Source organism: Sphaerodactylus townsendi, linkage group LG15, assembly GCF_021028975.2.
Source record: "Sphaerodactylus townsendi isolate TG3544 linkage group LG15, MPM_Stown_v2.3, whole genome shotgun sequence".
Lineage (NCBI taxonomy): Eukaryota > Metazoa > Chordata > Lepidosauria > Squamata > Sphaerodactylidae > Sphaerodactylus > Sphaerodactylus townsendi.
This window is the reverse complement of record NC_059439.1, coordinates 11,147,801-11,157,464: the sequence shown is the minus strand read 5'-3', so window position 1 is coordinate 11,157,464 and position 9,664 is coordinate 11,147,801.

Sequence of the window (9,664 nt, the reverse complement as noted above, 5' to 3'; positions counted from 1 at the left end):
TATGCAAGGTAAGACCAGCTGTAACTCCAAGTGATGAGCTTGGGCCAGTGTCCAACTTATGTGGGCTTTGAGATTCCATGATTGCTCTTCCATAAATGTAAATTGCTCTGCGCCCCCCCAGCATAAGAATACAAGAGTAGCCCTCCTTGATCTGGTCAATGTTCCATCTAGTTCAGCATCCAGTTTGCAAAAGTCTGTTGCCACAGGGATACCTACACAGGCAGGCAACTCTCCCTCTAACCGCAGTTGGGAGCTGCGTGAAAGTTCCCTACCTCTGTGCAGAACTGAGTTGCCTGCGGGACCTTCACTTACTGCCAGCGGCCTGAACTGTGCGGCAACAATACAGTGTCTGTGCAGATGTTCAGCTTACAGGGATTGTTGCAGACAGGATTTGGTGACAACTGTCCTCCCCAGCTGAGTCCTCCTCAACAACCAGAAATCCCATTTAGCTATTGCAGTTGACAGCCAATGATAAGCCCAGCCATAAATTTGCCCAGCCCTCTTCTAAATCCATCTAAGCCAGGGGTCAACACCACACCACACTTAACACATGCCAACTACTCATTGCATGAATTAGCAGTTCTTTTTTGTTTATTATCAAGCAGTTTCATAGGTAGGGTTTGCAAACTTCCAGGTGGTGATAAAGTAATGGCAACATGGACAGAACAATCCAAATACAAATATAACCACGGTGACCTTGGTCAACAGTAAATCGTATGTCAGAAAGACCTAAATAACAAATTTAATGTAATGTATCACATGCCTCACTGGACCTCAACTACAAACCATAAGATGGCATGCAGAAAAACAACCTGCATATAGTATACCATACTGCAAATAAATTACAACTGATGAGGACCTCACACAGAGTGGGGGGGTGGGGGGTGGGAAACAAAGCCTTAATTATAGGCATATGCAAAACTTATTTGGGAAACAGGTTCCTTGCATTGCACTTGTAACAATTGGAGATGGAGCCTCTTGCAGTTTGCAGTGCCTTTACAATTGGGAAAATACCCCTTTGCAATATTAAAGAACAAACACCACTACAGTCCCGTACATACTTAAATGTTGTCAAATAATGTGTAAGTACAACCAGTCACTCCAAATGCATACACAATTTTGCAGAAATAGCTGCATCAAGGAGGCTAAATACATGCAGGCTTGGATGTATTTGTTACACGACATTAAATTCATTATTTAGGTCTTTCTGACGACGATTTAATTTTGACCAAGGTTACTAATGGTTATTTGGATTGAAACTTCCAGATGGTGGCCAGAGGCCTCCTGGTATTGTGGCTGATCTCCAGCCACCAGAGATCAGTTCGCCTGGAAAATGGCTGCTTTGAAAGGTGGACTCCATGACTTTATCCCCCACTGAAGTCCCTCCCCAAGCCCTGCCCTCCTTAGGCTCCACCCCCAAACCCTCCAGGTATCTCTCAATCCAGAGGTGACAACTCTATTCATAAGGCAACATCAAATTCTTGTATTAAACATGAAAGATACTTACCGGGGCATGTTAAAAAGGAGGAAGTCCTTAGTTTGAAACCTTATTTCAGCCATTAACTTCTTAGAAGGCTTTAGGCAATCTAATGTCACCCACCAGCCCCTGCCTCCATCTATAATATGAGTATGAGAACAAACTGTCCTGCCTTACTGGGTTGTTGTAAGGATGACTAAGGATATATGTAAAACACCTGCTGCATTCTAGCACTGCAGAAAAGCAAAGCAAGATTCCTTTATGTAGACACAACTTTAAACATTATCATTTTAGAACGCAAGGCTATCATCTCAAAGAATGGATAAGTGTATGTGAAACAAAAACCATAAACCAAATGACAGGAGACCGATCTGATCACCTCACCTCATCAGTAGCTAATCCGCACATACAGCATTCAGTGGTTTTGAGCATATGCATAATACCTCTCTCACCAAAATTCTCCCCCAGCTTCCAGGTAAGTGGAATTTGAGACCCTGGGAGGCCAAAGTCCCGGTGTCTGGCTTTCTGTAGACTTTTAAAAAGAAGACAATTGAAGTCTTGTGACAGCTGAAGGACTCACAGGTTCATGGTGGTTTAAACGGTCATGGACTGTTTGATAAAACAGGTTTCACTCCATGGAAACCCTGAAGAAGATGCCTGATTCACACATGCAAGAAAATGTGATAGGGCTTCCAGCTGGGGACATTCGTTTGCATGAAGAATTCCACCCATAGAGAAGGTACAGGTCACTAATTTAAAAAAAAAAAAGGGGGGGGGGTTTCAATAACAGTTGCAAGAGGCTGCAATATTATCTCTTACAGAAACAATCTCCTGAGCTGTTCCATTGTACCACTGTTCTAATCCCTTTCTACAAATGCCTTCCTGAACAATCCTCTGTTGCACCTTTTGTGACATTCTAGAAATGTGGGAATCCTCCTGACGTCCTCAGGTGGGTCATTCCACAAGGTGGGACTACCACCCAGAATGGCCAGTTGCCCGATTTGCGTCGTTTATCTTGATGTTTTTCCTTCTCCTGAAACGTTTTCAGGCCTCCATATTTTTCCCCCACTTTCTCCACTCGTGCGCTGTAGTGATGCCATGTGGGTTCACTGATTCGCTGGCCCATAAAAACAGAGAGGGGAGAAGAAACACACCCACACAGGAAATGTTAAAAGGAGAAGAATAAGGTGCCCGCCCCCCCCAATAAATACCACAAGCACTGAAGGGGAGATTTGGCAACCATGCAAGGGATGGTGGGAAAGTACATTTCAGCATGATCGCACTGTTGAGGGAAGCCAGCTCTGAAACATTGCATGGAGAACCATTGCTGTAAATGTGTTTTCAGAAACAGTGGGGGAAAAGCTTCTTGGAAATGCTTCTGGAACCAAACAGGGAAACGAGTGTGGCACTCCATGGAAGAAACATTGGAAGGAAACTCATGTGAGACAGGGAGAGGCAGTGTAAGGGGCCAGGTAACTACAGAGGACTCCGAGGTGCCTCAGTGCACTAACTTAAAACATACTTTCAATCCACTAGCAATCGTTTGCAAATGGAATTTGCCATTTTACAGGGTAAAAACCAGTTGCAAAGTGCCTAGGATGTGGGTTGAAAATCGAGTGGCCAGCCTGCAGGTGGGGCCTGGGGATCCCCTGGATCATCCTGTCAATTGGCCATGCTGGTAGGGGCTGATGGGAATTGTAGTTCCTGAACATCTGGAGAGCCGCAGGTTCCCTACCCCTGCCCTGGAATGACAGCTCACCTCCAGACGACAGAGATCAGCTCTGCCAGAGAAGACGGATGCTTTTGGAGCTGGACTCTATGGCCTTGTACCTGTCTTCCCCAGGCTTCAGCCCCAAATCTCCCAAGTTTCCCGACCAAGTTGAAATTGCATTATTCAGTGTATGTGAAAAGGCCTGTGGTCAAGCTCTGAGCCTGCAGTACTGTTGCTTCAACCTAATCAGTTTCATGTGGCAACTGACACCATTGGCCAGTTAAGAAATGTGTGGTGGTCCTGCCTGGGGACAGTGGGGTCTAATGACACAGAGTCCACTTCCAATGAAGCCATTTTCTCCAGGGGAAGCTGTAGTCTGGAGATCAGTTGTAACAGCAGGAAAGCTCCAGGCCTCACCTGGAGTTTAGCAACAGTAGAGCTCAACTTCTCTCCCTTCCCCTGTTTTATCCTTCCTGACCATATGAGCCACACATGCAGAATCATGCACTTTCAATCCACTTTCACGATTGTTTGCAAGTGGATTTTGCTATTCTGCACAGTAAAATCCAGCTGCAAAGTGGATTGAAAGTGCATTATTCTGCATGTGCGGAAGGGGCCCATGACCCTGGGAGTGAATCCCCGGCATCCAGTGAGCTTCCTGACTGAATAAGAATTTCTACTAGCCTCTGCAATGCTCTGAAGCGTGATAAATATATACTGAATTTGTTCGGGAATGGAACAAAGAGAGGAAAGGGGCCAAATGGTATTCTCCTAAGAATAGCCCATCAAAGCCCTGGAACAACCCAGAGACTGCCCAAGCTCCATCTAATCATAGTTTTAGTCAGGTGCTTGGACTCCAAACCCTTTGCCGTGAAAACTGAATGCAATTCCTGCACAAACTTCTCCTTTGGGCTGATTCCAGGTTTCACGACCTTTGAAAGAAATATTAATTCAATTATGGTGACTCAGCGCCACCTAGTGATCGCGTTCTGCAATAGCACCCTCTGTTCATTAGTCACTACCATTTGCTAAACGTCCTTTGGTTGTGAAGTGCAACGTCTACACCGGGGGTCAGCAACCCTTACCACCCAAAGAGCCACTTGGACCCGTTTTCCACAGCTCCGAAGATCTACGGAGCCGCCTTTGGTTCGGCCCCTCCACTCACCTTTCCTTCCAGCGCTGGGAGGCAGAGGCATTGGGCAGGGAAACCCCCTCTGCCCAAAAGAGCAGGCAGTCACCTGCGCTGTGGGGCACAGGGGGGGATGGTGTCTGCGGCCTGCCCCGTGCCGCCACCTCTCGCACTGTGAAAGGCAGTGGCGCCGGGCAGGGAAACCTCCCCGCCTGAAGGAGCAGGCAGGCACTTGATCTGTGGGGCAGAGGGGGGAGGGCAGCTGCGGGGATAGCAGAGGCGGATGGCGGCTGCTCTGGAGGGACACGCCCACGCTACCCTCCGACCTCCTGAGATTGGAGGGTAGCGTGGTCGTGTCCCTACAGCCATCCAGAGCAGCGCTGGAAGGAGAGGTGAGTGGAGGGGATGCAAAAAGCAGGGCCCTCATGCACGGAGCCACCTCTGGTTTGGCCCCTCGACTCACCTTTCCTTCCAGTGCTGCCCTGGGGGGCTGGATGGACACGCCCACGCTACCCTCCGACCTCCAGGCCACATGGAGCCGCAGTATAAGGCTGAAAGAGCCGCAGGTTGCAGACCCATGGTCTACACTCTCCCTTTAAAACGCTTTCTTGCCTTTATTTTTTGCCGTTAAGGCTGCCTCCAGAAAACTGATCCTGGGGTAGGTTTGCAAAACTACAATTCCCATGATTCTGTGCGAGGACAGCAGTCCTAGTTTGGGGGGAAATCACTTTTTCCAAGCAGAATGTCTGTGCCAGAGCCCGGAGATGAATAAGACTGTCTTTTTGTCGAAGCAACCCACTATCGGAATGCAAATTCTAGCACCGTCGCATTCTGCTAACAGCGGGTATGTATTTCTGACCCTTAAGACATTATAAAGAGAAACGTTGCATTTCTATTTTGGGTGCAGGGTATTCTCCAAGTTTTGCAGAACCAGGGTTAAGTGTTTATAATTTCACACTAGGGTCAAATCCTCACTCTGCTGTGGAAGCCTCCCAGGGCCAGTCTCTCAGCCTAACCTCCCTCACAGGGTTGTTGTGGTGAGGACAACGTGGGCAGGGGATAATGTTGAAAGCTGTTGTGGGTCTTCATTGGGTTTAGATGCAAGGCGCATCAAATGTGTGTTTTTTTCTCTGAGGCAGAGCTTTGATTAATCAGCTTCTGTTACGGCCAGCAGCCTAAACAAATAAAATTGAAGCAAACCCATTTGGGAAGCAAACAAACAACAATAACAATCCCCCTTCTGTAGTCACAGAATGGCGAAATGCAACATAATTCAACAAGGTTGGAGCTGCTCTGGCTGCTACCCATGAAAAAGACCGATGTTCTCTCTCCCACCTATTCCGCAGAGTGGCTGGTGGAGGCTGTTAGAGAAGGGCCAGCTGGTCAGGAAGCCCAATAGAAGGACTTCTTTTCTTCAGGAACCTCCAGTGAAGAAGATCTCAGGTAAATAGGGCTGAGAAATACCTTCATGAGATCCTAGAGAGTTGTGGACTCTCAGAACAGAATCAGAATTAATGTATTACAAAAGCAGCAAACAGCAGAAAGATGGGAGAGGGGTTATGTCACACAGAGCGGGGGTGGGGGGTCTGAGCATGGTGGTTAATGTGTTGGATATCAGCATGACAGTCTCTCATTCCTCCCACTGAGCAAACCCTTCTGTTTTCACTTGTTTCAGCCATGTCCAGCCCACCCCAACATATTCCCAAAGATTCAAGCATACCACTTTTCAGTTAATCTAATAGACCCTTGTTTAATTAGAATTTCCCAGAGAGGGGTAGGAATGTGAATATATTTTTGTTAATAGACTTTTCTTGGACTCCAGTGAGGGCTAATACCTTTAAAAAAATTCAGACTCCATTTGTTTGAGTGCTATCATTGGCCCAGGTTCTGAGCACTGAGTGTTAAACTTTAAAAAGTTTCTGGTCGTCATGATTTCCAAGCCATTTAGCTCCAGCCACATATTGTTAGATACTTCATTCTTGCTGAACAGTTGACATCATTCACAACTGCTCTGGGTTGTAAACCTAGGAGAATCCAGTTGTGAATGACTGCTACTGTGCAATAATCAAAGATCTGTGGCAGGGTGGATTTGATTTAAACCAAATTGATTTAAATCACAATTTAAATCACTAGTCAGTAAGTCTTGATTTAAATAATGATGTTCCAGATATAGACTAACTCTTGCTGGCATAATCCTAATATTTAGAACCAGATGATTGTTTCATTTTTAATTTAATTTTAATTTATTAGACTTAATAGGCCATCTAAAAAGCATTTAAAAGCATGTAAAAGCATTAAAACATTTCAGCAATTCAATCAATGTTATATTAGTTTCACAGTTATATCAGAAATTTCTGATTTTGTTATACTAGTGGCAGAAAATTTTATTGCGTTGGCCACCATTGGCAGTGACAGTCTACAAAGAACAAGTGAAAACCTAGACACAATCAAATTTATAAATATGGGTTAAAACTAACTTTTCAGTCTTAAAATAAAAATCGAATCACAAGCAACCCAACACACAGTGCATAAGATCTTCCACCGCCCCAGTTCCACAAATACAAAGTTGTTCAGAGAGAAAAATACACAAAACGCAACCATTGTGCGTATAACATGATGGTATAGCGTGAAATCTCAGGTAGGAAACAGCTATCTTTAATATTTGGACTGTAATATTCACTAAATAAGGTGTTTTGCTATGGTCCCTTTTAAACATTTGAACCAAGGAGCCATTTCAACTTTGTGATTATATTCCCTATCTTTCACTGTATCTTTCTGATATACCCTGTTTCTCCAAAAATAAGACAGTGTCTTATATTAATTTTTGCTCCCAAAGATGCGCTATGTCTTATTTTCAGGGGGTGTCTTATTTTTCCGCTCCACAGCTGCATGCTTTGGTCGAAGGGCATGCTTCCAAACAAAAACTTTGCTACATCTTACTTTCGGGGGATGCTTTATATATAGCACTTCAGCAAAACCTCTACTACGTCTTATTTTCAAGGGATGTCTTATTTTTAGGGAAACCAGGTATCCAGTCCCAAAGATTGTGTCCCATTCCCCTTGATTTTTGAATATCGTCTGGAACTGAGGACTGTATTTTAATTGAACTAATTTGTTCAGCACAAGACTTCTCCAAATTCCTAAGGAGCAGCAAACTCTTGTGACCGAGAGAATCTTGATTGTTTGCTTCATGGTTATACTATTTTAAAAAATGATTATGAAACTATTGCGAGATAAACTATCTTCAGGTTCATTTGGGCTTCCAGGCCTTGCAATTATTTGTTTTGCTTGCATGCCTACCTTACCCATAGGTGGAGAAACTTCATTAAAATATTCCCCAATTGGGTATCTTTTATGGCATTATAGATTTTCTCCTCAGACTATACACACAAAGATCCCAAGACTTGTGTGGAGCATTCTGCTCAAAAGGTTTCACTTCCATTTTTATTGCTTGCCTCTCCTCACACTTCGCTCCTTGTGTAGATTTATTCCACTCCAAACAATCTTCTGTTAATTGAACATCTTGAAGTTTAGCAGTTAAGAGGTAAGGGGTTGATTCTGTGTGCGTAGATTTGCATAGGAACAATGGGATTAAGATCTTCTCAACTCTGTATGTTCATTTTATAGCATTTTTACAGTGAAGAAGGGGAATGTTATCTCAGCAGACACAAATTCCCAGTTTTGGGAACTGCAAAACAAAGCATCTTTGATAATACCTTCTAATATCACCCATAGAGCTTCTGTGACAAAGGGTGGATTCAGATCAGGGGTACGAAGTTCACGGACTGATATTCTACCCACTAGACCAGGGGTAGGGAACCTGCGGCTCTCCAGATGTTCAGGAACTACAATTCCCATCAGCCTCTGTCAGCATGGCCAATTGGCCATGCTGGTAGAGGCTGATGGGAATTGTAGTTCCTGAACATCTGGAGAGCCGCAGGTTCCCTACCCCTGCACTAGACTATCCCACTTTTTTATACCCCACTGTTTATGTGCACGAGTGTGGAAATAAGCTGGGAATTCAGATTAGCCTGTGCACTCCAACACACGCCTGCTGGGTGACCTTGGGCTAGTCACAGTTCTTGGGAGCTCTCTCAGCCCCACCTACCTCACAGGGTGTTTGTTGTGAGGGGGGAAGGGAAAGGAGTTTGTAAGCCCCTTTGAGTCTCCTTACAGGAGAGAAAGGGGGGATATAAATCCAGCTCTTCTTCTTCAGATCAGAGTCTGCTGCTCATGTGGAGGAATGGGGAATTGAACCTGGTCCACCAGATTAGAGTCGGTTGCTCTGTACCACACTCTGGCTCTCCTGCTTCTCCTCTGTGGTGGCAAAGGCACAGGTGCTGAATGACTCATTTTTACTTCATGCCTTCCAAGACTGAGCCCCTCCATGTTCTGCCTAACAACAACCCCTGGAGGTAGGTGAGGCTGACCATGTGTCACCCGCAATCACCCACAGCAGAGTGGGAGACCGAACCTGGTTCTCCCAGACCCTAATCGGATTCTCTAACCGCTAGGCCACATTGGCTCAAAAAGGTCTTCAGTGCAATTGGCCCCAGCACTGAGGATTTCCCAGATAGACATGCCAGTGCCTGGTCAGCTCCCCTTTGTGCTCTCCCCTGCACATACTCTCCTTTCCCAGCCTGCTGGCGAGATCAACATTCCCTTTTCGACAGTGGATTGTGCTTGAATGGCAGCCAGCATCCATCTGCGAGGGCAGAAAGGGAGCATTTGTCTGCCTGATGTTCTTCCGTAAGTGGGAGTTGATCCAGACTTGGCTGTGGTAGTTCTTCCTTGTGCCCTAGATAAAAAGAAGAAAAAATCTACAGACATCCTTTGGTTTCCCCCACGGAGGCCGTGTTCACAGCTGGCATTCTTCCACGACAAGCCTAACATTTGTTTCTCAAAGTATGCTTCCTGTACATCATGCTTCATGCGCCTTGAGACGCATCCTCCGTTCAAGGGCTGTCTCTGCCTGAGATTCTCAGGCTGGGGTTTGTTTGTTTGTTAAGGGTGTTTGGAAAGGTTGCTGTGGGGTCTTTTAAAAAAACAAAATGCTGGAATTCGATGCACACTTATTTAGGAGTCAGCCCTGTTGATAATAGTGTCACTTGGTTTTTTACTAAACATGCATAGGATCAGATTGTCAGCCATGCAGAATCTGTGGCAAGCCAGACACATATCCCCCTTGTACACTGCTCTTAAGCATGTGGGCTGTATGTGTGTATAATGCAACGAGGAAATGAGGCAGAATCGAATGTACGGAAAATGGTTAGCTGTGTGAAAAATCAGGGTGTTTTTTTAAAAAAAATAATTCAGAGAAGGGATCTCAGATTTGTGTACAAACGGA